This window comes from Sciurus carolinensis, chromosome 1, assembly GCF_902686445.1.
Source record: "Sciurus carolinensis chromosome 1, mSciCar1.2, whole genome shotgun sequence".
Classification (NCBI taxonomy): Eukaryota; Metazoa; Chordata; class Mammalia; order Rodentia; family Sciuridae; genus Sciurus; species Sciurus carolinensis.
The window spans coordinates 24109915-24137630 of record NC_062213.1 but is presented as its reverse complement, the minus strand read 5'-3'; the positions used below and the strand labels follow the sequence as shown (position 1 = coordinate 24137630).

Sequence of the window (27716 nt, the reverse complement as noted above, 5' to 3'; positions counted from 1 at the left end):
GGATGGTTGCAGCAGCAGCCTAGCAGATCCAGAATGCACAAGTAGTAAAAACAGATTCCCCTATCACCTACCTACAGTGCACCGAAGCCTCCCCTTCAATTTAAACCCATAGCCTCATGTTTGATTTGTTAAAACCAGTTAATTCAGGTAGAACAAAAATGCAGACCTGGACCACACTGTATTAATGCTAAGCAAAATTGGTCAATCATTTCATTACAGCCCATCCGGAGATGGGAGAATATTTTATTGTTCAATTTTTATGTAAGGAAAAGTGACTTAAAATACAGATATATAAGAATCTGGGTGCGAAAAGTAGCTTAGCTGATTTGTAAGGGACCAGGAAATAGCAGGATTTAATCATTTGTCAAGCAAGGAAATGTGAGTAAGTTGTCCATAAATGAACTTATGTTTATGCACACAAAGCACAAAGATACTTTTGCCTTTCGACAATGACCATGACAACTGTAAAGGAGGTACCCAATAATCAGGAAGCATGATGACTTACCTGTGGCTCTCATATGGCCTCTCTCTGCCCACTCCAATGCTAGTACAATCAACTCACGAACAAAATACCCTGGTGGCAGGGATGCAGACTATGCACAGATCCCTTAGGTCATACCAAGACAAACTTAGATATTACTGTTGGTGGTTGTCCAATAGCTCAGCAGTTACAGAGGAATAATAAAAAAGTAGGCCCTGGAGCAAAGGGAAAAATAACATAAAATTTAAAATTACACAAGGGACCAAAAATACACTAAATATTAAAGTAAGAAAATTTAATTAAACACAAGTTTGACAGTGGATATTTAATTTTAGTTGACTGCTTTAATTTCTTGCTAATCAAGATGAATGATTTTTTCCTGTTTAGGAGACTATTTTGAGAAAAAAACAATCCTTGATTGAACCTGAACAAGAACAGTGATAGAGCTATGTTTTCAAAAAATAAATAAAAGTGAAAACAGATTAAACAATACCAAACATCTCAGGCAGTAATATTTGTGATCAAGAAAAGATTTTAAAATGTTTCTACACCTTCCCCTATAAGTGTTCCACTTCCTTGGTGTGACCTATTAATAGGATCAAAATAGACATTTGTATCAAAATATTTTTTAACGTGTGCATTTAGTTTGTATGTCCACTCATCATTAAAATTTGCATAAGAAAACAAACCTCACATGTTCAGAATAGATAAATGAAAACATATTTTAATCCAAATTTTATTGAAACTCTCTTGAAAGTCTGAGTGTCTTAACTAAATCTGGTCATGTCTCTAGTTGATTTAAAGAGGATACACCTAACTTTACCTTAAATTAGCAGAATCTAAAAGGTAGATGCAATAATTATGGAATTTAGATTAACCTACAAAAATAAGAATAGGAAAGAGATGGAGGAGAAGCAACATGAATAAATTACATATGATACTCTATAAGACAGTTAAGTATTATGCCAAAATTTGAAAAAAATAAACATTGGGCAAAAAATAATATGCAGGATGAAAATAAGTTATTGGATGAAAAGACTAAAACAGTCTTGGTACTTGGGATTGAGTGATAAAAACACTTGAAACTAACATCATATACTCGATATATCAATGGATTAGCATACTCAGAACCACCAAAGAGCAAACATTCCTTCATAATGGATGCAGAAACTCAGAAATAGCATGCGAAAGAGTTGCAAAGCTGTGGCACTGAGCCAGTGATTCCTTAAAGAACCAAACTTAAGTGTGGGGGTTAACTTTTGTGACAACTTGAAAAAAAGGAAGCACAGAGAGCTGGTAAAACATTGTTTCTGGATGCACACAGGTAGGTGTTTCTGGAAGACATCAGCATTTGAATTGGTGAATTGAGTAAAGGAGTTCCACCCTCACCAATGTGAACAGGTTCATCCAACCCATTGAGGAACTGAATAAAATGAAAAGGTGGAGAAAGGGGGAACTTTCTCTCTCTCTTCTCTGGATCTCCATTTATTACTGCACTTGGGCATTGGCATTCCTGGTTCTCAGACTTCTGGCTTGGATTTAATCATGCCATTGACTTTTCTGGTTCTCAGTTTGTAGGTAACAAATAGTCTCAGTTAATGATTTCTCAGTTTCATGTAAGCCAATTACTGTAGTAAATCTGCTCATTAATCTCTACATCTGTTCTATGTCATCTCTATCTATTAATATAGTACATCTGTAATAGGGATTCACTTGATACTTTGACTATATCACTCATGGCTTTGAAATGTACATGGTTTTTGCTTTTTCCCATCCTTCTCCCTGACTTTCTCCTCCCTGATCTTCTTTTCCCTGATCATCTCCTTCCTGATCTCTCATCCTAATCTCATTTTCTCTGAATCACCTCTATAAAAGCCCCCTGTTCCTGCTGATGAACAGAATCACAGGCTTTGAGACAGGAGTGCCCTGTGTTTCTCCTTTGCTAGCAAAGCAATAAACCATCTTTTTCCTTTTTTCTCAAAACTGTGTACTCATTATTGGATTGGCATTGGAGACAAGGACCCCCGAGCTTTCAGCAACATATCCTGTTGGTTTTGTTTCTCTGGAGAACCCTGAGTAATAAATCTGCAACATGGACAACCTCACTTTATGAACCATTTACCATCACTGTGACAATCTACCACTTCCTTCAGGCCTTGGGGGTTTCGTCAGCATTCCATACCATGGGAAGAACATTGGGGAATTTGCCACAAGCTATAGCTATTGCATCAGGATTCTCAGCTGAAGATATGAGACAGTGATTTTCACCTCCCTCCACCTCTCCAACCCTCGCATCTGTGATATGCTGTGTCTTTATTATCATGATGTTGCATGTCACCATGAGTTTAAGTGCCTCAGTTCATCCTTCATTATTAATCTTATATACTGGTATAGAAGCATTATCTCCAAATTTTAAAAAAGCTAGGAAAAAAAACACACTTTAGCAACAATTTAATTCTGCTTAAGACTCTCTTCTTATTAATTTATCATTAATACTTATTTAATATTTTAAATTTAATAGCCAAGTAAGACAAACCAAACTTTCAACTCTAGAAGAACATTAGCATAATTATTCCTGGGCCATGGAGCCTAGGAATGGAGAAAAATCCTTTGTAGAAATTCACTTAGGAAATGAACAAATCTTTCTTTTCTTTTCCTGCTAACTTCATGTTTAGTTCTGAGAGTGCTCAAATGATTGAGAGACCTGATCTTGGAATTATTTTTTAAGAAAATGCGGTTTACTCCCACTGGAAGTAAAGACCATTAATACTTAGAAATTTTGAGTGCACCATGTTCAGCCACTACCTGACACTATTATTATTTCAAGAGGTGGCACTGCTGTTACTAAATGGTAAGAAGGAATTGTCCTGCAGCACCTGGCACACCCAAGTGATTGTGAACTAAGCTTAGCATAAAGAAGCAGAAAAGAGAAGGAATAAACCCGCTCTAAGATAAGTACATAATTACCAGAGCAGGTCTAGAGACTGAACTTTGCAGCACACAATTAGTACACACACACTAGTCAAACATGCCTTCAAGAGAAAATTTCCCATGCTAGGAAATAACCGACATACTTACTGTGCCCAGACATGAAGTCCAGCATGGGCTGCTCTTCTCTGGAAAGTAGAGGGCTATGCAGCCTTTCTTCATGGCCTGTTGGTTTGCAGTTTGATAGTCAACGTGACCCCCAAGCCAAGTAAACTGTGTGTTATTCTAACAGAGATCATGCCAGAGTGTATGGAAAGAAACAGATACAAATATTCACAGATAAAAAAAAGTAAACATTAAAACAAGAAAAACGTCCAAGGTTCAGAGGATCACATCTTTGGGGAATACTTCCTATAAAATGGCATGCCTTCAAATTACACTGTGGACGTTCATGGAAGGTGGTTTTATGGTCATCCATTTACCATTCCCTGTGGCATTTACAAATGAGGCACCCAGGAAGAAAACATATGTTTGCAGCAGAGCTACTATATGAAACACTCACAATTCATTTTTCCTTCTTCACTGTTTAGAAGGATGCTTTTCTGGCTGGTTGATTTAAAGAAATGTTTTCTCTAAGTAAATCTCTTCTGCTTATTAAATCCCAGTGACACTTTGTGTGTGAGAACACATCTCCTTAGCTATAGATTCCTGTCTGTCTGCTAAACACAATCAGAAAAAGAAAGAAAGAAAGAAAGAAAGAGAGAAAGAAAGAAAGAAAGAAAGAAAGAAAGAAAGAAAGAAAGAAAGAAAGAAAGGAAGGAAATTGTAACAAAAGCTCTGGTAATAATCCTTAAAATATCATAACTAACTGGTAACTGATGGCTAGTATATTGATTAACGGCTTGAAATAAATAGTGGGCAGTTAATGCTGTAACAAACCGCTGGAGTTTATTACACCAATAATTCTTTGAAACTACTAAGTTTCAAGGACCTAGAGCTGAAATAAACCATACTTTTTAGCACCCTCCAGCAGTTGTATTTATAAACATTCATATATATTTTCCTTCTTAAATAAATTGCTTGTGTGGGAAATTGACCACATTTGCTCAGAAAGAAAATGTGAATATCTGAAAAGGTTTATCACTAGATGATATGATCTTGCAAACTTTGTGTGTGTGTTTTAATCTTTTTTATCTTTTTACCTCCCTCTCAGGAATAAATACTAGCAGAACTGCAAAGCAAACTAGCTCAAAACAGCACTAGAAGAGATAATACTAATCAAGGATCCAGACTTGAACCAGACCTTAGAAGGAGAAGGTATTAAGAACTAATGCATTAATCTGTTAAGCCCCTGTGTCAGCTAAGGGAAGAAAAAAAAAAGAAGAAGAAAATAAAGAAAGGTGTTCTTTAGTCGAGTGCCCTTAATAGGATATACTGGAAACTGAACTTGAATTTAGGACTTGAACTTGAACTTGTATAAAGAATAGCTTTTGAAGTTCTGTATAGGCAGAGAGCAATGGAGTTCTAATCAGAACTGCAAGTTGTGGACAGCCTTCACAGTGTGGAACCCAATCTGCTTGCATATTCAAGGAAGATGTATATAGCAGTTGATGATTTATGCCACATATACTGAGAACCTTGGAAGGCACCCTGGAAAGTGTAAAAAATAATGTCTAATTTTTGGCCTTCCTAGCTATGCAGGTTTCTGTATCTCCTCTTCCCATAGCTTGAGCAAACCAGGTGGTTCTGTGGAGGCTCAGCGATAACTGCCACTTTCAACTGTGTTGAAACTCACAGACCCTCCTCTCTACTCTTCACTCCAGTTCTGAAAGGTAAGCATTTTCATCTCCTTTTTCACAAGTACAAGTTAAGTGACTGGGACTTGTCACACAGCTAACTCAGAATAGAGATTTTGTACCTAGGAATTTGTACCTAGGTGCAAACCCTATGCCCTTTCCAGCTCTGGGCACTTTCCTCCAGGGGTATGCATCAGTGGCCCCCCCCCACACTGCCAGGGGTGAGCAATAACTGACAGCAGCTGTCACTATGCCTCTGGTTGGGTGCCAACTTAACATAACTGAATTTCTGTTTCATTTGTGTGTTGCAATTCCATCCCTTATGGAAAATCAGGACTCTGCTGTGGCCACTGTCCTTACAATCCATATAGCACTCCAGTGACATTTTCTCCATGCCTTTGCCCTCCATTTTTACTCACCAAGGACTACAGTGGTCACAAAGAATAGTGACAAAGTTTTCTTCATCCTGTGCCAGAGATCCTGCTGAGTCCTTTGAAGACATTGTCTCATTTACTCCTCACCAGCACCTTGCAAAATGCATATATATGTGTGTATGTACTTATTTCAGGGAAAAGGAAATAGAAACTTCAACAGATCAAGTTATTTGTTCAAGACCAAGCAGTTGGTGAAGTAATAGAGTGAGAATCTGAGTTTAGGTCCACCTGACTCCAAATTCTGAACTTCTAGCTACTATGTTACATAGCCTTCTTCTCATGCTTGCTCCCAGGGGTTAAAAACTGACCTCTAACTTCTTATAGAGTGACTAGGGTCCCCTTCTTAACAGTATGAGTACTTCCCATTGTGGTATTTCCTTTACCTTCTGACATTTGGAGTTACCTCCTAGGATTTAGGGTTGCCAGTCCAGTATATACCAGCATTCTAACCCATCAATGTCCCACTTATATTGTAGTGTGCACTGCATAGCAGACTAAGACTTCTTTCAACACCTGCAGATAAGGCTGAGCCCTGAGAAGCTTTCCCGTAAAACATGGAGACCCATAGTCTCTTCTCCTCCATTCAGTTTTGCCTGGATACATCTAGGCCATCCTTTATATGGAGGACTCCTCCTTCCCCAAACTCCTCATTTCAACTCATGAAGGAGTCAAGTGGGAGAATTCTAATGAAAGTAGTGAGTTGGCCCTGTTACTCCTCAGTTCACAAAAAAAGAGAAGTGGTCTACTCACCTCCCTTTTCAGACCAGGCTCTCTGCCTGGTCCCCTCAGAGCCTGTCTTCTTGGAGCTGCTTTGCATACATTTGTTTAAGTGGTAAACTTTCTTAGCACTATACAGAGATCTTCTTATTCATGTGTTATACCTCCAGATCTTGAGCTCAGAATTGGTATTCAAGTGCATAGATAGAAGTGAAGGAAGGAAGAAGAGCAGTTTAGAATAGACTCAAACTCAGTAGACCCAAAGTCTAAGGGTGGCTACAACATTAAGAGCACCTTCTTCTACCAGCCAGATAAATTACCAATGTATTTTACAATGTAAATTACTTTCAAGAAATGGAAGAGCAAGAGGAAAAAAGGGAAAAAAATAAAAAGTGATTGAGGTTGTGTTTCTCTTTGATCAAAAAGTTATGCTATAGAAACTCATTCTTTATAAACCTGCAAAGTCCTTAGTCATGACCAAAGCACTCCCCAGGCCCTGCCCAATGTACTTGCATGACTTATTGTCTCTTCTCAATCATTCTTTTGCATTTGCAAATTCCTTTCCCATTTCTCTTTGAAGTTCTTTCCATTTCTCATCTAAAGTAGTTCCATGATCAGCTTTCTTCACACAGTATACATGGTTCCTGAAAAGATCAGTGGAAATCAAAGTTCAATCAGTCCAAACAGAGGTTGACTTACATCATCATTTTAGGCATTTCTAATTTTCAGATTTGAAAATCTGCCAGCATCATGTCTCATCCTTTAAGTTGAAAGTTGTCTGACCCAGATCTTCCATGTTTAACAATTAATAGTCTATAAAACACTTTAAAGCACTAGAAGAGTTTTCTGTTTAGAGAAACTACTGAGCAAACTGGATGTAAAAATCGAATGATTGAAAACCACCATCTTTCCAAAGCCTGAATCTCATGGGCAAAATGCAGAGAGAGTTGGTAGCTGGTGAGGAAGAGTCATGGGGAAGTAGGAGATTCTAGGGAAAGGACAATAGTAACTGATGAGTGTGAATTCTGGTGAACCAGAATTACCTAGAAAATTCTTCAGGTGTATAGATATTAAGGCAACTGTTTCATGAGATCTGATTTAGTAGGCCTGGGATTGGGCCCAGAAATCTGCCTTCAGAGAGGAATTCCATGAGTGTGTAGTAGGAGAATCACTATAGAGCAAAATGTTTTAGCTTGGTACTTCTGAAGCTTTTATATACCTGAGAACCTACCCCACTGAGAACTTGCCAAAACACAAATGCCAATGATATCTGATTCTATAGTCCTGGAAATCTAATCATTTATATTTCTAAGAAGATCCTTAGATCACACTTTTTAGAATAGTGCTGATACAGCACAGTGCTTTTCAAGCTGACAATGGAACCCTCAGGAAGTTAAAAGAAATATTGGCTAATATCGGATAACACATCCCAGAAATTCTTACTTAGTTGGTCTGCAATCTGTGTGTCAGGATTTTAAAAAAAATTCCCAAATTATTTTACTGTGAAGCATATAAATGTCTCTCACATAGCAAATATTTACCCAGTACCTGCTGTAATGGTCAGACAGGTTAGCTGCTGTACAAACAAGTTAAATCTCAGTGGCTAACACAATGAAAGTTTGCATTCTGCTTGCACACAGCCCAGTGTGGATGTGCTTATTGGGATGGCTGCCCTGGGAGCTCTCTTCCAGGCAAGGATTTAGATACGCAAGGATTTTCCATCTGTGGTGCCACAATCATTCTGTCTAACACACAAGAAGAAGAGAGACTAGGATATGTCAGGGGCGGGCTCTGAGGACCCCAGAGCCGCACCGTGGCCTGATCTCTAAGATGGCGCCTGGCAGCTTGCCAGACATAGCTGCACTCATATTCAAGTTTTAGGAAGTAACTCTGGTTGGCTGTTGTACGTGAGGCAATCCTGGTATCTGCCTGGAGACTGTTCCTTGATAGGCTGACTTTCCTGGTAGTCTACTCTCTGATAGGCTGATATTCTCAATATAAGTCTGAGACTTGTGGAATAAAGCCCTTTTGGTTCCTGTGATCAAGAAGAGCGTATGCGTTGTGATTGTCCCCGCAGGCGGTGGGTGATCATAGGGATAGGCATTTTGGATTGTTAGCAACCTCAGTCTTCCCATCAGCCCCAAAGTCACAGCATTCATCTAATTACAAAGGAAAGTGAATGAGCACATGGGAGGCAGTGAGTCCTGATCCTTTGTCTCTCTGGCTACAAACCAGACACCATGCAAGAAGTGGAGGTATGCAAAGAACACAAGCTCTAATGCTTAATTTAAAGTTCTTTTAGCAGTCTCTTTGATCGGTACAACACATATTGAGTAAATCTCATATTAGCTTCACATCTAGAAGCTGCAAGATTATCATTCTTGCTTCTGTTTTACCCAAAATACTCCAATTCAACAGTCAGTAAAGGAAAAGTTCATTTATACAGAAAACTCAGTGAAGTAGGACATTGTAGTTGATGTATAATTCTGTTAAATCTACTTCCTTTTGGCACTTCAATGTAAAGCCTTGAACTAGAGTCCTGATTTCCATACTGGCAAAACAGAACAAATAGTTTCATTTTGTTTTAATCTTTCAGGGTCGTATTAAGAATTAGAAGAGACTGAGAGGCTGTGTGCAGTGGTGCATGCCTGTAATCCCAGCGACTCGGCAAGCTGAGGCAGGAGGATCGCAAGATTGTGGCCAGACTCAGCAATTTAGTGAGACCCTAAGCAACTTAGTAAGATCTTGTCTTAAAATAACAAGAGCTGGGGATGTAGCATCCCTGAGTTCAATCCACAGTACCAGAAGAAGAAAAAAATAGAATTAGAAGAAATGTGTAAATAAGATGCTATATTATTCAGTAGGTTCTTGATACATATATACTATTATTCAGTCGGTCCTTTATGTATATGCACAATTACTTTTTATATATTTTATTCTTACATAATGTTATATTATTATTAAAGAAATCTCAAAATTACTTCAAGAGTTTCTTCAAATATGACTTTAAGTTCTTGCAAGTTTTCCATATGGCCCAGAATGCCTGGTAAGAGATGGGCGCAGAAACGATCTTTGATCAGAATCTGTCAGGGTTCAGAAACTGGGACCCTGAAGCTGGTGGCTGTCTCAAAAGCTTTCTGTTCTCATAGGAATTTTTGCTCCCAACATTGGCACTCCTATGAGGAAAACCACTATAAAAAAATCCCCAAGGAACTAAGATGAGAAAGTAGAGCTATTGCAAAATGAGCGTAGTTTAAGTTTCATGAAAATGATCATCCGTAATCATCTTCAAAGCCGTCTGCAGTTCGAACATCCCCATTGGTTCTCATTGGTTCTTCCCCTTAACATGGGACAATTTCTCAACAAAAAAAGAGTCCTCGGTTGTTGGTTCAAACATCCCAATAGCTTATTTTATAGATGGTTTTCATCCTAAGAAGTTAAGTGACTTTCCCAGATTCAGGTGTCCAAAAGTGAGAGAATCATGATTCAAATTCAGTTTCCTTGCTTCCAAGTCACATGTATCTAAAACCGGGGGTGCATGTACCCACTAAAATAAAAAGTAACCAGCACAAGTGTGCAGGATAAAAATGGTACCCCTGCCTGAAATGTAAATTAAAACTTAAGACATTCTCAAACATAAGAAAACACAAACATATTCTAATGGAAATGCAAATTTTCATACTGTATGATTACACAGAAATTCAACATGTGTGATGGGCTGCTTCAGACCATGCCACTACACCCTCGGGCCACGCGTGTGTGCTTCTCAGGAAACACAAAAGACACATTGCCCCTTTCTGTGCTATAAAGGGCCATTATGAAATGCCAAATAGAACCCATTATTTGAGCCCATTACTGGAAATCTGTCTGCAAATCTCTGTTCAGATGCAATAATGATTTAGGCAGGTCAGACTTCCCAGAAATGAAGAAAAGTGCTGAAAATAAATAGAAGACAATAAATCTCTTAATGGTACAAAGGGGAAAAATAAAGCAAATTATGTTTTATCTGGCAAAGATATCATGGTCACTTTTTTTTTTTCTGTAATCCTCGTTTTTTCCTTTCTGTACAAAGCAGTTTGTTCAAAATTGAAGTAAATTTAGATTACAGTTTATAACATGGTGCCCAGTTGAGCTGACTCTGGGATATAGAAAGTAGCCATTTTCAGAGACCAGTGAGCCAGTGACAATTCTAGACATTGATTTAAAGGAGTACACAGAAGAAAACTGTGTGAGCTATTGATGGAACAAACACATTTGAATTACTCCTACTCTATGAGGGTCCTGAGAGAATGATCCATAGAATGAGAAATTACAAAAAGCAAATGAGTTTCATTCTCTTTTAATCTAATTTAATCTCATTCCAACAACCAATACAGAGCTCTAGTTAAAGCTCACATGAGATGGATAACTTAACCTAAGTCAGTGAAGGTCTGTAGCACCCCTTGGACTCAAGTCTAAATCTCACAATATGACCACTCTTGAGCTGGCTCCATGATGTTGGTGATAGAAGAAACTATGCATATGCTTAAAATGGCATGTACAAGCAAGGAAAGGAAGGGATAATTGACTTCACATAGCTTTTAATACAGAATGACCCTACCTGCGCTTAGGAGTGAGCCTCCCATGTCTGGAAATGAGAGGAATTCAATTCCCAATCCTTCTTCCTAGATATTGGAGGAGATAGAAAAGGGGTGGGACAAAGTGGGTGGGGAAAATGGCAGAAATTCAGGAAGGCAAGAATTTGGAGCACAAAATTGAGACCTAAGGAGAGAAATGGGAGAAGTAAGGATAATAGGTAGTATTTACCTGGGAATGCGATGGTGACTACACCTCCATTCTACTCTGGCCTTTAACTTGTAGATGAGGTTTATTAGAGAGAAGATGAGCAAGAAACTAAAGAATGGTGTTCACCCGAGAATATGTGAGATTCCAGGCACCATCAGGACTACTCAGAGGTCCAAGGTCATGAGATAACTTAGAATTAGGGAGAGACAAAAGGAAGAGTCTAAGCTGCCACTCCCTTCCCATGCCCACCTCAAGCTGTAAGAGCACAGCTTTGAGAGGCTCAGGCCCTAGAGCAGTGATTCTCACAGGGTGGCAGTGCACAGTACATTCCCAAGGAGCAGAGATGCTGAAGCAATAGTGAGGCCTATGTCAAGTAGGCTGCAATGGACAACTCAGGACTTGTACCTGAACACGAGTGAAAGGCTGCCGGAAATTATGGAAAAATCAGTGAAAGAGGCTCCAAGAACTGGTGATAACGATGAACACGTGTGCATTATTTTGTAGTCTACAACTTATGTTCACATATCTTATTTGTTCCTCACAATCCCAATAGGTAGATGTGGCAACAGTTATTAGTATCCTCACTTTTCAAATGAGAAAACTGAGTCTCTGAGTTTAAGCAACCTGCCCAAGGTCATTCATCTGGTAAGCATCAAGGTTGGGAACTCAAAACCAGAACTTCTGGCTCTAAGTTCTGTGCTTTTTCCATGGGAACATATTGCCAGCTTGGAGTTGTGACAGTTCAGTTAACCAGTCCTTAAGAAAAAGTATTTTAGCCAAACTGACTTCACATTAGGGAGCCTAGAGGAATTCAGCACTTTAGGAAAAGAAGTTGCAAAAACTCACAGGGCTGACCAGGACTTAAGTCCAGATGGGGAGAAAGATGCCAACTCAGCATAGCCTTGGCCTGCTCACTGAGACTCCAGGAAGACCTGCTATGGCTGGTGTCTTAATGAGGGAGGGAATGCATGAGGGAGACCGGTTCTTTGGACAGAATAAAAGGGAGGTCTTCACTTGAGGCTAACGGAGGATCTCCATAATTCAGAATGCACGGTACTTTTATGCACACATATGTGTATGTGTGTGTGTGTGTGTGTGTGTGTGTGTGTGTATTTTGCTTGTTTGGGCTGATGAAATTCTTGGGAAAAGTGTATACAATGAGAGTGAATTCTCGAGTTAAATGAAGACAGCAACATATCATGCTGCCAGAGTGCCTCATCTTTGATTTGGACTCTTAGGTGCTAAAATGAGGTGGGGAAGGGAGATAGATTTGTTAAATATGCCCAATGTAAATACAGAGAAAATAACTTAAGGAATGATGATTTAGATCAGGAGGTAGCAAACTTATTCTGGAAAGGCCAGATTGTAAATCTTTCAGTTTTGAAGGTCATATGGTTTTTCTTAGGACTACTTGACTCTTGCCATCAGCAGCAAGAAAGCCGCCATAGACAACATGTGGATAGATGGATGTGGCTCTGCTCCAATGGAACTTTATTTACAAAACCAGGTAGTGGGTGAGTTGGACTCGAGTCTAGTTTGTCAACTGCTGAAGCAAAATGCATATCTATGTAAAAGCCATCACAGTGCCTGAATCCTGTTGGACCATTAGAAGGCGCAACTGACATCATCTTAGCAATTTGCTATCAACTTTAATAACATCAAAATGTTAGTTACAATCATTATAAGAAATGCATTTCTGTACTTGTTAATAAATTATTATTGGGGACCTTGCTTTTCAATATTCTCAATAAAATGCTCCACTCAGGACTTTTTTTTTTTTTTTTTTTGACAGTGTTTGGTATTAGATGCTATTTTTCCCACCATGAAACTTGAATGTTTTCTTCCATCAGGAGGGTCAAATATTTATTACACATACCTCTTCACCACTACAAAAATTTTAATAGTTTTATGTTTAAACCCAATAATTTTATGACTTTTATCATTGCATTAATTTTCTCCTCTATACCTTCAAACTCTCCCCACCTCCAGTTGCATTGGTCCTTTTTCTTTCTTTCTTTCTTGGAATCTACTTCAAGTTTTCATTATAAAAGGAAAGAGCTCTAAATAAATACACATGATACTACAAAAAAAATAAAAAAAAAATTCTACACCAAAAAAAGAAAGAACGTCAACTTAAAGAAATGTGGACTCATTTTCCACTCACCTAGACAAGTCAAGTCATGTCAGAAAGACCTGGGAGAGGTGAAATTATTTTGAAGAAGAACAAGGTGAGTAGACTTTCCCTATTAGATAATAAAACTTCTAGAAATTTCAAGTAACTAGAATAGACAAATGATCACCCAAATGGACAATGATATCAGGAATAGAAGCATGAATGGTTGGAGAGTTGTTTATGACAGATATAGTAACCGACTCCCAAATTGGGAGGAAAAAGTGAATTTCTTACTTTATACAATAAAAAAAGAGAATTCCAGATTAAAAATGAAAAGTGAAAAAGGAAAAGTAGAAAACTTTAAGAATATAAATATGTATCTTTACACACGTATCAAAAAACCCCCATCAAAAGTCTCATCAAAAATACCATAAATGGCTGGGGATATAGCTCAGTTGTGAGGTAAGCACTAGGCCCTGGGTTCAATCCCCAGCATCACAAAATAAATAAACAAATAAATAAATAAATAAATAATTAAAAAAATCACAGACTAGGAGATTAAGAGAAGTTATTTGTAACCCACTATATGATTAAGGATTAGTACCCAGAATACATAAAGACATTTGTTAAGGTTTGGATAGGAGGTGGCCCACCAAATCTCCTGTTAATGCAAGAGCATTCAGAGGTAAAATGAGTAGATTGTGTAATGACTGGGTGGTAACATGACTGGAGGAGGTGGGTCACTGGGGGTTATGTCCTGGAAGGGTGTATCTTCCCTGTGGTGCCTTCCCTATTCATTCTTCTTTGCTTCCTGACCCTGCCTGGAGCTAAGCAGCTTTCCTCCTTTGGGCCTTTCCTCCTTTAGGTACTGCCTCATCTTGGGCCAGAGCAATGGAGTTGGCCATCTGTGGACTGAGACCTATGAAACTATGAGCCCCCCCAAGTTGTTCTTGTCAGGTATTTTAGTCACAGTAACTCCAGAGCTTACTCAAACAAACTTCTACAAAACAAAATGAATTAACAAACATAATTAGGAGGGGAAAAGACAAAATATATGAACTTCACACATGAAGAAAGGAAAGCAGTGACCATTAAACACTTAAGAAATTATATTCAATCTCACTAATAATCAGAAAAAATGTACACTAAAAAACAAGAGGTAACAGTGGGATTAATAACAACTTTATAGACTTATGACACCAATTTTTGGCAAGAAGTGGGAAAGAGGAATTCATTGATCCTAGTGGGGTGTGTGTTGATAGAAATACTCTGGAGAACACTTTGGAAATCCTTAGCAGGGTAAGAAATAAGTACATATCAGTGACAAACCATTTTACCCACTGATGTCAACATGGAGCAGTGATTCTCAAAATTTGGTTCCAGTATCACCATGTCTTTGGGGTTTGTTAGAAATTGAGACTCTTGGGCCTTTGCATTCCTCCTGTGTCAGGAACCCTAGGGGTAAGGCCCAGAAACCTGTTGTCATAGTAACTCCAGTTGGCCCTATGGTTTAAACCATGGTGCTAGAGAAATCCCCCATGTGTGCTCCTGAAGACCTCTGCAGGAGGGTTCATGGAAGGCTCTTCATAACCACAAAATATGGAAGCCACCCAACTGTACAATTCATGGAAATAGGTACATAAACTCTGGTTTACCCATTCCACAGGATGTTTTGAAGCCTTGGGTATGAATACACTAGCTCTGTCTATTAATATGGATAAACTCAAAAGTAAACTCGAGTGATAAAGATCAAGTGACAAAAGAACATACAACATGGTGATATTTATGTAAATTTTAAAACCAAAAAAAAGAAGGTAAACAAGCCCCTCATGCCTTTAATAATTCATGGTAAAGTGCCAAAACACATAAAGAACTGTCATACTAGTATCAGGAGGATGGTTAGACTAGAAAGGGAGGCCAAGGGATTAATGAACAGGGCAGAGGTTTAGCTACATTTAAATTGTTTTTATTTCTTATGAAAATTCTAAAGAAAGCATGGTGATGATAATGACATTTAAAATTGAGTAAGAGATACACGCAAGTCTGCTGCATTGCTTTTTATTCCTTTTCACTTTTTGAAATATTATGTACTTTTTACTAATGTCTGTAGATTATAACATTCCAGAAAGAAAAACATGGTGACACACACAAGTGTTTTCTTAGCTACTGCCAGGGCCTCTTCCTATGCCTCCCACAGACACATGAGAATTCTCTGCAATCCCTGAAATCTAAAAAATTATCTCAAACCCAATTCCACAGCTTGTGGAAATCATAAATAAAAGGATACATACCTCAATACAGACTTTCTCCAGGGTTGGGGGAACCATAGTGAATGAAGGAGAAAGAAAACAACTACAAAGAAAAAACAGCCCAATGGACAATAAGAAAAAGAAAACTTTAAAAAATATTTTAAACATTATATCAAAGAGATGAGACTTTTTTCCATTCTAACACAAGAAGAGAATGCTATGAGAAAGAAACAATTATCCAAAAACCATTTTTGAAATATAAGATATCATTTTTTAAAGTTGAAAGTTAAAAAGAAATCAAATGAAGTGAAAGAAATTTCCAAGAAATCAAAGTACAAAAAAAAATCTAGGGGGAAGGTATATAAAGGATCAATAAAAGAGGTCTAATGTTCAATGAATATGAATTCCAGAAGGAAAGAATAGAAGAGAGAGAGAGGGAAAGAGAGAGAGAGAGAGAGAAGAAAATTGTCACGGGAAAATTACAAGCAAATGTCATAGAACTGAGGGCCATAAAGTGTCAGAATGGAAAAGGACCTGGTGAATACCCAGGACAATGAGTGAACAATCACCTACACCAAGCACATCACTGTGAATTTCAGAACACTCGGGCTCAAAGAGAAGACCCTAGAAGCTCCTAGAAGGAAAATAAATCAGATTTAGTACAAAGGGCAAGAATAAAAATGGCACCAGACTTTTCAACAGAAATGCTATCTTCAAGCTTTAGAAGGGAAGGGAAGTTATTGACTACACATTCTAATGTCAAGTCAGGCTGTAAGACCAATGCACATGAGAGTGACCAGATGCAACTAAGAAGAAAATTAACCTGTTCTCCTTTTTGGTAATCCCATTAAAAAGGGTGCTCTAGCAATTAAATAAAAGAAGAAAAACAAAAGATTATTCACAGAAAAAAAGAAAGCCAAGAATCCACTCCAGAAAAGTCAAATTCAAATTCTTAGGATAAAACCATAAACACATAGTCCTGATTGGAGGAGAAGGACCCAGGACTCTGGAAAGAAGATTCCTGGAGAAAGGAAAATTTGATAATAACAAATAAGATGATGAGCATTTGAAAATAATTAAAAATTTGTGGCTAGCAAGTAAAAACATTGGCCAAATTAGAAACTCCAGGAAAAACAAAACTAAGAAAAATATGAAATCCTGGTAGGCTATTTAGTTCAGCAGTAAACAATATTTGTAAGTCATGATGCTACAATCACTGATTATGAGTTAACATAACTAAAATGCCATCTATCTTCAAGAAATCAACAAACACGGTGCAAAGGAGATAAATTGAGACATGAGGCTGCATTAAGGTGCTACTGAGAAGGAGCAGAGAGGAGATGAAGGTGTCTGTCCCTGAAAGGTGCAGCCAGTACCTGAGGAGGACTGGGCAAAGAGTGACTGGGTCCAGAATAAGTCTTTTGGTATTGTTTGAAATACAAATATATTACACTGATAATTAAAAAAATTAAAATTTTTTTTAGAATTTCCTGTTAGTTTTAAAGTAATACCAGGAGTTGGGGGTGGAGAGAGTGATGCTTTTTTTTTTTTTTTTTTTTTTTTTGCAGTGTTGGGGATTGAACCCAGGGCTTTATGCTTGTGAGAAATGCACTCTACCAACTGAGCTACATCCCCAGCCGAGAGTGATGCTTTTTAAAAAAAATTACAACATAGGTTTTAATCTTTAATAAAAATGTTTAATAATAATAATAAATATAAATATTGATTGAGTGCTTCTATTTGCTGGCCCTGTAGGAAGTTCCCTCAGAAGCATGATGTCAAGGAGGGTCTGGTCTTTTTAAAATTCCTACAGTCATCTAGGCCTGATCATCTTGCCAATAAGTGGATGATGACACATAATGGGGGGTGGGAGGGGTTAGTGTTAGGGTTAGAGTTAGGGTTAGGGAGGGGGCAAGAATGGAGGAAGGAAGGACTGTATAGAGGGAAAAGAGGGGTGGGAGGGGTGGGGGAAGGGAAAAAATAACAGAATGAATCAAACAACATTACCCTATGTAAATTTATGATAACACAAATGGTATGCCTTTACACCATGTACAAACAGAGAAACAACATGTATCTATCCCATTTGTTTACAACAAAAAAAAAGAAGTACCTACCAGTTATTACCTGATCTCCAGTTACCTGATCTCCCTTTTCCATTACAGTTTACACTGAGTTACCAGAAAATTAACTTTCCTAAAATATGATTTTGATTTTATTACAACTTTGCTCAAAAATCATCCACAGCTCCACTTTCTCTAGTGATAGAGCTCAACCTTTTTGGCATGGCATTCACATTTCTGCGGGGTCTGCCTACCTGCCTACCTTTGGTGATCTTCCCTAGTTGCAAAGTTTTCTCACACCCGTCCTTTTGTAAGTATGGACTGACTCCCTTTCCCAACATGCTTTGTGTTTGGGCTCTCTTTACATCAGACCTTGTTCCTAAAATGCTTCCAATCCCCCAACAGTCACTTAAAAAATCATATCCCAGTCTTCAAAGTATAGTTAAGAGGCACTACATTAGTGCATCCCACTCTGTCATCCTAAGCCACAGAGGCAGAAGTGAGTTCTCTTCCAGGTACATGCCAACTATGACCCCCCAGTTTCCCTATTTGTACCCCACCCTCTTCTGCCCATTTCTTGGCCCTGCTCAATTCCACTGACTTAAAGTCTTCCCCGTAAGCTCCTTCCTGCTCAAATGCTATAGTAGCTGTATCCATCCATGGCCACAAGTCCCCAGGGCTGACCTCTTCATGGGTCTAGTTCCCCCTGGGCACTGCTAACTGTTTCCCTCTTGTTCTTTCAGCCCTAGGGTGCCCATGGCTGCTACCATCTTTTGCTTTCATTCTTCTTTAACCCTATCTTCAGCTAAGCAGCTCCAGCATTAAATTCAGGAGCATAAGAAACAAAAAGCAGCTATCCAAATGCCACTAAAAAGGAAAGAGAGCTAGATGAACCATGTGGAGTGAATTCTGTGGCCCACCAGGACTCTGCCCATATGACATTCATCTATCTCTTGGTCTTCTATCATAACATGCATCTGCTTTGTCCACAGATGATGGGTTTTCTGAGAAGAGAGACTGAACTTGATGACTCTTTGTTATCTAGGTGCCTACTACGTCATAGATATTCAATAACTGATTGAGAAGTAAATTAGTCATACTGTGCCTATTCAATGCCCTCCACAAAGATCTGATCATTAGCAGTTCCTGCATGGGAGAAGATTTTCACATGCACTCTCTGTTCTTAGATGTCACTCTGATTAGGATTACTGAGGGAACACAGTCCTGACAACAGGGGAAGAAGGGGAATCCGGAGGATTCTGAGGGAGAGAGCACTTTGAACCAGAGATGTGTGAACCCAGAAGCATTTTGAGATTGGCATCATGTGTTGAACTGGTTTTCAAAGGAATCAAACTTGGCCAAACCCAAAGAGAATTTTGCCAAGCACTTTTCCCCTTAATTTTTAAACCCATGTGTATTTTAAGGGAAATTCAATCCATATGTTTCTGATTCATTTACACTTAACTCATCAAAATGTTGTTTTGTAAGAGTTATTTGATGTCCCAGTCTTTTGAGCTTTTGTGAAGAAATGCTTTCCCCTCCTTAGAAAAAGAAAACTTCTTTGAGCAAGTCGCACACACACACACACACACACACCCACACACCCACACACACACATTGATGCCCAAAAGGTTCAAAGTCATTTCAAACCCCAAGGCCCGCAAGGTTCCAATGATTCTTTGCGGGACCTTTCATGGCTCCTATCTCTGTAGAAATCTCAGGGCTTTTGTCAAAGAGACACATGGTAGTACAAGGATGGAGGTCAGACTAGGAAAGCTGCAAGATGAGGATAATTAGAAACTCCAGAATGGGAGATATGGCATAGAAAGGTTGGTGGAGAGAAGCAAGGAAGCTACCAAACACCAGAAACAGAGAGCAAAGGGATCCATTTTCTGTGCATGGAAGTTCAAAGATGAGGCAGAGAAGGAGGGAAATGGATGCAAATATATGTCATGGAGCACACATATCAGAGGTTTCAGAATTCTGTTTTAGAAAACCAAATGCCTCTGCCATTCGGGAAGCAACTACGACAATGTGTTACTAATTATTTAGATGTGCCTGTTTACTTGAGCAATGATGGTTCTTGCTATGGTCTCTGCCAGTGTGCCTGCTTTACTTCTGTCACCAAAGTTGGAGCTTCTAAGGCAAACTTCAGTGGGTCCTTCATTTCTCTTCACTCATCTCCCTTGCTGAACTGATACATAGGCAGTTCTCAAAAGCACCATCCTCCAAAGTGTCAGAATTCCTTCAAGATGGGGTAGTCTCTGTTCTCTTCTTTGGATATTTATATACACAGATGAGAAATGGACACAGATCCTCGATACTGAGCTTTGATATCTCCTAGCAATGCACGACACTGTAGCCCAGGAAGCAAAACCAAGTCAGAATCTTAGATCTCAAGTTGATTTTTGTTTTGTTTTGTTTGTTCTGTACAATGACCTACCTAAGATGTTATAAAAATAATAAAACTCAAGAAAACAGAAAGCATTCTAAAGAACAAGGAGAATGAGAATATTCTGGTTGAGAGCTTAACTACAATGACCATCTGTGTGGGTCTTTGAAAAATGTCAGAGAAAGCTTGGGTATAATTCTCTGGATTGATATTCCCAAAGGAAAGAGAATAGGGGTGATAAATGCAAGACTTAAAAAAATGTAACATAATCGCTCACAATTTCCAGTGGAAGTGAGGATAGAGATATCTAAAGAAAACAGTATATTTTTCTAGTTTACTTTAATAAGCTTAGAAATTGTTTGAAGAGAAAAAAATAAAGATAGAAGCAGAAGCTTATATAAGTAAATATAAGCCCTAAAGAGTGACTTCACCTCGAGAGTAAAGTAAGAAAGACCCAACCTTGCAAACACATGCTTAGGAAAATATGAAAGAACTTCAGCAGTTATCCTGGAAGCCTGGGTATAAGGAAACACTCCCATTTGGAAGCAAAAGTCAGGTAATGTTATCTCCTATCAGTTAGAGAGCAGAACTACTCAATTCTATTATCTGTCCTATCAAAGGAAATGACACTATTAGTTTGATTTTATTCCTCACTAGAATGAATTCCTTCAAGATGGGGTAGTCTCTGTTCTCTTCTTTGGACAGAGTAATTAATTTAAGCTTGACATCTAATTCGTGCTTAGTAAATACTTGTGGAATAAAAAGTTAATAAGCCTAGTTCTTAGAGAGCCCCCCCGACACGTGACTTCCTCCATCTCTGCTAATTCTCTCCTCCAGGATATAACACTCACACGGCAACTTGAAGGCCATCCTATCCCCTCCCTGGTCCGTCCATTCTTCATCATTTGGATTGGGGTGTCAGTCATATACCTTAACTAGTTCTCTGCACTTTCTTTCCTCTTAGACCCATTTCACAGGAAATGGTCAAACACTGTTAAGACTCTGCTGAGTCCTGTCTGTACCTGATGTGCGTCCATCACCACCCATCACACCTTTCCTGGAATTCTCACTACTTTCCACTCTGAGCTTTATGCCAGTCCAGAACTGAACCACGGTTATCCTGCACTGCCCACCCCATGGAGATATTCTTCATGTTTATCTACCCTTCTCTAAGGTCTCCTCTTGTGAAAAATGTCTCAATTTCTGCTTCTTGTCTTTCACAGACGCCGTTGCTGCAGTGGCCCAGCAGGCTGTAAGCGTGGCTGCCTCATGACAGCCTGTGCTGGAGACACTCATGAGGCAATCACAGAACAGCTGTGTGACCACTGCTCTCCAAGGGACAGACAGCTCCTGACACAGAGAAAGCAGGGCCAGAGCCACTGGGGAAAAGAATGGGCAGTCTGCAACATGCTGGGGAAACCAACTTTTTTCTTTCTCTACTTAGCGATATCAGAAGGAGAGGGTAGACGTATAGCAATTTAAACAAGGCAATCAGAATTATGAAATCTTAGAATTAGCAGAGACCTTATAAGAGTGACAAGCAACATTTGACTGTAGGTGAACAGCCAGGAGCTCTCTTCCCACAAGCTCACTTTATAATTTCAGAGGGAGTCATGTGCCGCATAGTAAGAACTTTGTTTCTTTTCAGTGGTCAACTAGTCTAACCGTGCTCCTCAGTCAGTGATTAAATTAAAAAAATAAATAAATAAATAAATAAAGCATATGACCATGGATGGCATCTAAATTGCAATCAAGCACTAAGATCCTGCGACTAATGAAATATCAATAATAAGAAGAAATACATTTCTTAAATCTTGCCACATGCCAGGCTCTATCCTAAGTACTTTATCTACATTGCTTTATTTAATTTTCACAACCACCTCATTAATTGGCATTATTATAATCTCTAAAAAAAATAGTAAACCAGATGAGGAAATCAAGGTTTGGAAAGACTGTGATGTGCCCAGGTGACACAGTATGTGGGAAAGTTAACATTAAGACATGAATCTATCTCTATGTCAGGATGGACAAGGTTTTGACTCTCCAAACCCCTATGGCTTCAAAGGGGAATGTTGCCCCAACATGAAATAGCTGGGCCAGGGAGGGTACTCTTCTTGGTCATTCAGGGCCCAAGCAGACAGAACAGCCACCATTTCCAATGCTGTCAATCACCTTCCATGACAGGAAGTGGACTGCTGAAGGTCTCCAACAGCCACTGACATGCTGTGGCCCAGAAGCAAGAAGTGTTGTGACTGCTCACACCTCATTGGCCAGATGAATCACGTGGACAAATGGAAAGGGGACAGGAACTGCAATCTTATCATATGCTCAGGATGTGGAAAATATTTGGCAGGCATCAAAATGTCTACTGCACTCCCAAAGTCCACACTGTTAAGCAAATGCTATATACCTTCAAACTAAGAAATGAAATGTTATTTAGCAACGTTTTTCCATAACCATGATATAATCACAGTACAGGGAATAAGGCCCGCCAAATGTCATTCCTCACCGTCTGGTCTGAGGTACCTCAAGTTTTATATTATGACCTATTTGGAATGTTGAATTTGCACTAAATTCCAGATACCTACCCATGCTCTTTCTTTAAAGGCAATATGTCATAATATAAGGTTTAAATATAGAAGGAGTTTTAGAAGTAACCAAATTTGAATCTTAATGCCTTCTGATCTTTAACCTTTATATTCTGAAAAAAAAAAAAACAACTTTTAAACAAGCATATCATTTTCTGTACCACAGCAACCTATTAAAACAATGATGTGGACTTCCCTTTTATCTCAAAAATCATCTATGCCAGAAACTTAAAGTAATAGAAGTAGCTTCCTTTTGATTTTTATGTCCTCAAATGTCTGTGGATGAGGCTTTATAGTTTGCAAAGTACGGGTATTTTTCACATCAACCTTCTCATTTGATCAACCTTTCATAGAAGCATCATTTTTATTACAGGTTTCCAGATGAAGAGATGGAGGACCAGGATGGTTAGAAAAAGGGAAAAATTAGAAAAAAAAAAAAAAAAAAAAACCAAAAACCTAGCTTAAGGCCACACAGCTAAAAAGGGCTGAGTTGGGCTTTCTTCCCTGGCTTCTGATCTGGTCTGTGCTCCTTCCGGCACAGCTCCCAAATCTTTGTCACAATATCATTAACTGCTGGTAAAATAAGTCCATCCTTTCTTATGAGCAAGATTATGGGAGACAAAGTGTCTCTTATCCCAAAATGACTCTGACACATGAGGTTCTCACAGCTAAGGAGTCACAAAGTTTCAAGCAGAAAAGTATGTATCCTCTAAAATAATGGCAGAGTAAACATTCCTGAGAATTTCATCATTCTGAAAAGTTTTTATTAGCAGGCAAAATGAAGTAAACAAGCCCCTGGATGGAAAAACCTTAGAGATGAGAGAGCTCAGATTTATTGAGCACCTGCTATGAACCTACTCCTTAATATTATTTATATTAATGATGACTGATGTTTATGAAGGAAAATTTTTCACTCTGAAAAATTTCCAGGGCTAAGAAGTTCACACCATTATTTAATTTTAACCTTCTAAGGACGTCATGTTGAAGCTATGGTAATTATTCCTTTTCTGCAATAAGAAGACCAAGTATCAGGAACTGCCTGCCAATATCATACAAAATTAACAAGTGGCCAAACTGAGATTTGAACACAGACTATTGACACAGAGCCTGCCGCCTCGTGACTTATGGCCACAGCAAGCCTGTGGATAACAATCATTATTCTTGCTTTAGAGGAACAAAGCACAGAGAGGTTAAGTAACTCTTTCAAAACTGCGCAGCCAGCAGGTGATGGAGTGAGGATGAACTCAGAGTCATTCTATGTCAAAGGCCAGTTATGCCAGGTACCAAAGGAGCAGGTTCATTTATGTAGGTGTGCTTAAGGCATTACTATTCAAACACTTCCCCTACCACTCTCAGATATGTCCCTTTCCTGGGGACACTACAGGGATGATATTTCCATCCATAAAAACGCTGTGTATCCCATATTTTTAGAATTAAGTGTGTCACCTTTCAAGGAATGCACTTGCTGGAGTTGCCACTCTTTATGCCTTTCATTTCCCAATAGATGGAGCGTATAAAGATGGCCGGTCATTATTTTGGCATACTTACAGCAATCATTATTCTTAATAACTGATGAACTGTTGAACGGGACTGTTGAAACATTTTTCTGATTTAAAAATAATATCTACTGTGCCATATCGCTGCCCAAATGTCCCTGGCATGCCTCTCCAAAAGCACAGCAAATAAAACTGAGGTGTCCCATCAGGCCAAAGTGACAAGTAAGTGCAGCCCTTCCTTAAGGCCCACAGAACTGGGGAAACAGGGACAACAACCAGCTTCACCATGGAATTTATGCCTTTGAGAAAATCAGCAGAGAGGGTTGGGAATAAGGCTTTGTTAGGAAAAAATGAAAACTCATACCCATGAACAGTGAGATGCCACTTTCAGAATGCAAGTACTGAATTTAAAGGATGCAGATAAGTCATGGGGTCTCCCAGGCTGAGCACAAAATGATTTTTAAAAAAAAAATGATAATAATGATGACCCTGATGGCAGGTAACGTTTCCCCAGGACCTAACTTCTCATCGCCCTCCTGGTGATCGGCCCATCTGGAACACAGAGCTGGGAGCAAGAGCAGCCCCTGGCTACTCCTTGCCTCTGCCTCCAGCAGCCTGAGAAGTCCTTCCTGTTCCCTCCTCTAGGCCCAGGGAAGGAAGAGGTGATGCTGGCCTTCTGCATTCTCCCCAGTTCTTTGACCACCTCACTGGGGGTCACTGCCTTTACCCACAGACCTATAGCTAAAGGATTAGAGACATGAAGCTGAGCTGCTTGCTCAGGTTTTGCAGATGAGAATAGTTGTGCAAAAGCTTGAGCATCTGCTTTGGGTTCAAATATGGCCGCTGTCATTCCAGTTCAGCCAAGTACCCTGATGGCTGCCAGTCAAACAACCCATCCCTCCCTGAAGATCCCTGGGCCTTCCCTCCAGCCAGAAACTGAACAGTTAATGCCTCACATTTGGGGGAGAAAATGAGACCTCCAAGACCCTGCTTTAACCTGTGCTCAGCACCTATCACTGCTGTACTTGCCCAGATTGATTTCTGTCCTATGATCTAAATATCACTGATGTCCCATGAGGCATCAATAGATGTGTTCTACAGAAGAGCTTGGAGGGAATCCACCCAACTTCTAAATCCTGGGGTTAACAAAGCCAAATCGTCTTCTTCACTAGAGTACATCTCAGTTTTTAATATTCTAATAGGTATTATGAATCTTAATTAGAGATACATAATGCACAAGATTTTACCTGATTATTTTAAAGCAAAATCTTTTTTTCCATACACACTTGATACATTCACCCAGTTGTTCAACAAACAACTGAATTCCTATTACATGATTCTTATCCCTGTGAACACAACAGTGATAAGCCTATTAAAATAAGCAAGCTTTGCTCTTATAGAACCTGCACTATAGCAGAATATGTATATATGTAAATATATATAAATGTAAAATACAAATTTGTAAAAAAAAAAAAAAAAGAAAGAAAGAAAAGTAAAGAAAAAGAAAGTATTTATGACCCAACAACCAACTCATGGGTTGGTAGTAGACTCAACATGAAGGCATACAGCTGGCATGACTCTAATGAATTAAAGTAATTCGAGTGGAATATGATGAAATGGAGGAGAGTGGAGGAATATATCACTGTGCACTGCCTAGAGCAAACACAAGTCCTGCCTGCTTCATGAATCTCTGCAGTTACCTGTATGCATAATGTGAGGTCACAGCATGAATTGCATTTCCTCCTGTGGGTGACTGGCAAATGAGTTTGCCAACCACTGAAGGAAGCAGCCATAGAGTGGCAAGTAGTTCTTATATTAGACACGGTGGCTGAGAAAGCCTTCTCAGGGAATGCTGTTTGAGAAACCACCTGGATGAAATGGAGAGAAGAGTGTTCCAGCCTGAGCCAGCAGCTCCTGCAAAGGCACTGTGGTGACAGCATTTGGGCATTTTGGAGGACTTGTGTGAGCAAGCAGAAGGGTGGGGACAAGGGGACAGAGGGACACCTGGGGATAGCGCATGCAGGTCTTCAAGAACACATTCAAAACTGGGCAGTGACATGATCCCATCGAAATTATAAATACCCAGGCAGCCACTTGTGCTAGGCAAGCCCTGAGGCTTCCAGCCAAACAGTAGACACCGTCGCTCACTCCACCTGCCCATCATCAATGCAGAGGGTGGTTTTCCATATGCCCACCTTCTGTGCATCTCCTAGGTCTACTACACTTGTTCATGGTGGTATCATAATCTCATTCCTCCTGTGTAAAAATGTAGTAGGGAGTGAAAGGAAGTCAAGAATAACCCTGAGAGTACAAAGTGCCTCACCTCAATCCCCAACCAGGGATCCCACGGGACACAGCTGTGCTGAAGACTATTCAGAAGGCCCATCAGAATCCTCACAGTCACCAATGTGGACCCGATGCCTGGGTTTTAAAGTGACAGCGCGTTCGCCCAGGGTGACTTCCTGAGACTTCCGCTCTTCCTCATACATGCAAAAACATAGTATCTGGCTTTGCCGAGTATGAAAAGCTAAATTTAGAATCACTTCGAAACTGCCTCTGATTCTAGGAAGACTGCCAGAGAGAGCAGGAAGAAAGACGGCTAGAGACGGTGGAGGACAAGGGAAGAAAAAGCGAAAGAACTGGTCTTGCCTGACAAAACCCATCAGCCAGTTGCCATTTGTTTGCCTCTACAGGAGTGAGGTTCACAGTAGCTCAACGAGGCACTTCAATCTTCAAACGGGAGGTGAATATTCATGAAGTTCATTTTCCTGAAAGGCCTGTGTTTTAAACATACAGTGCAATCAAACTGAGTCATTTAAAAATCAGGTGTGTAAACCTGGGTCCCATTCTCAGGTTTCAGAATGGTGGGAATTCGTACTTCTGAGACCCTGGAGAAAGCCCTGGCAAAGAGACTGCATGGATAGCAGAGGCAGCTTCTACTGCTCCATCAACCATGCAGACACCGCAAGCAAGGGTCTCAGCTGGGAGGCTCCGGCGGCCTGCTGCCTGAGCCACTTCCCCTGCGGAGTCCCATCTGAAGAGTTTCAGGACTGGAAATTGCTATGGAGTTGTTTTGTCCATCAGTGTGAAAGAGAAAAGAAGCTAACTAGTGTTCACGATGAGGAACATGTTCAGAGAAGTCACTGGTGTTAAGCTTGACGGTGAGTCGAGAGAGGCAGGAGCAACATCTATAGAAGAGAGACTAGAAAGTTAAGGTTAAAAAGAGCTTTCTTACAGCAGAGAGGGAGGAGGAGTGTCCACTCCATCTGCCAGACCTGTGTGGAGTTCAAGGTTGCCCCTGTCTGGTACGTACCAGTTTTCTAGAGCTGGATGACCACTTAGGCTAGCATGAACCGCCAAGAGTCTCTGGTCCAGGGCTGTGTGGCACTGCCTTCATGAAGTGACTGAGTAGAAGCTCAAAGCCCTGAGGCAGACAAATAGCCAGGTGGGACTTCCAGGGGTAGAAGAGGAAAATGCCAGGGAAGAACAGGTCTGTTGATTTCCACCCGTAGCTCTCATCATGGGTGCATAGTGGGTGAACATTTCAGGGTGGCTTGAACAGAACAGCAAAGAGTCCCATCTTCGACACTTATTTTTATCCCTATCATCATCCTCGGCTCTCACCCACATCCTACATCTGCCAAGGCTGAAGTTGGAAGGAAGTTTGGAGATAG

At 39.7% G+C, this 27716-nt stretch overlaps 1 long non-coding RNA gene across 1 annotated transcript; it reads right to left on the bottom strand.

Annotated features, from left to right (window-relative positions):
* Nucleotides 1–525: 525 nt before the first annotated feature.
* On the bottom strand, nt 526–26483 carry LOC124964356 (uncharacterized). Its single transcript, XR_007104934.1, has 5 exons — nt 26366–26483; nt 6390–7000; nt 5625–5732; nt 3560–3694; nt 526–696 (listed from the first exon to the last, which is right to left on the bottom strand). It is a non-coding gene; the product is annotated as an uncharacterized LOC124964356 (long non-coding RNA).
* Between the last annotated feature and the right edge of the window lie 1233 nt (nt 26484–27716).